Source organism: Cyprinus carpio, chromosome B25, assembly GCF_018340385.1.
Source record: "Cyprinus carpio isolate SPL01 chromosome B25, ASM1834038v1, whole genome shotgun sequence".
In the NCBI taxonomy this organism is placed as follows: domain Eukaryota; kingdom Metazoa; phylum Chordata; class Actinopteri; order Cypriniformes; family Cyprinidae; genus Cyprinus; species Cyprinus carpio.
The window spans coordinates 9,797,676-9,797,928 of NC_056621.1; the positions used below are offsets into that span (position 1 = coordinate 9,797,676).

The 253-nt window shown below is 30.8% G+C and overlaps 1 pseudogene; it reads left to right on the top strand.

Annotated features, from left to right (window-relative positions):
• Nucleotides 1-253, top strand: part of LOC109052472 — a 15,868-nt pseudogene that overhangs the window by 8,508 nt on the left and 7,107 nt on the right.

Below are 253 nucleotides of genomic sequence, written 5' to 3' on the forward strand. Positions count from 1 at the left end.
GTAGATATTTTGTATGCATCTTATGTTGTGAACTACAGGTGCATCTTAAATTAGAATATCATGGAGGTTATTTTGGTAATTTAATTCAAAAGCAAATATTCGAGATTTGTGCACAAACTGAAATTTAAGAGGTTTTAATTCTGATGGTTACGACTTACAGCTTCAGAAAAATAAATTCAGTATCTCAAAATTGGAATATTCCATTTTGCGCTAGATTAGTTTAGTAAATACTGGGTACCTCCTAGGCTAGTAT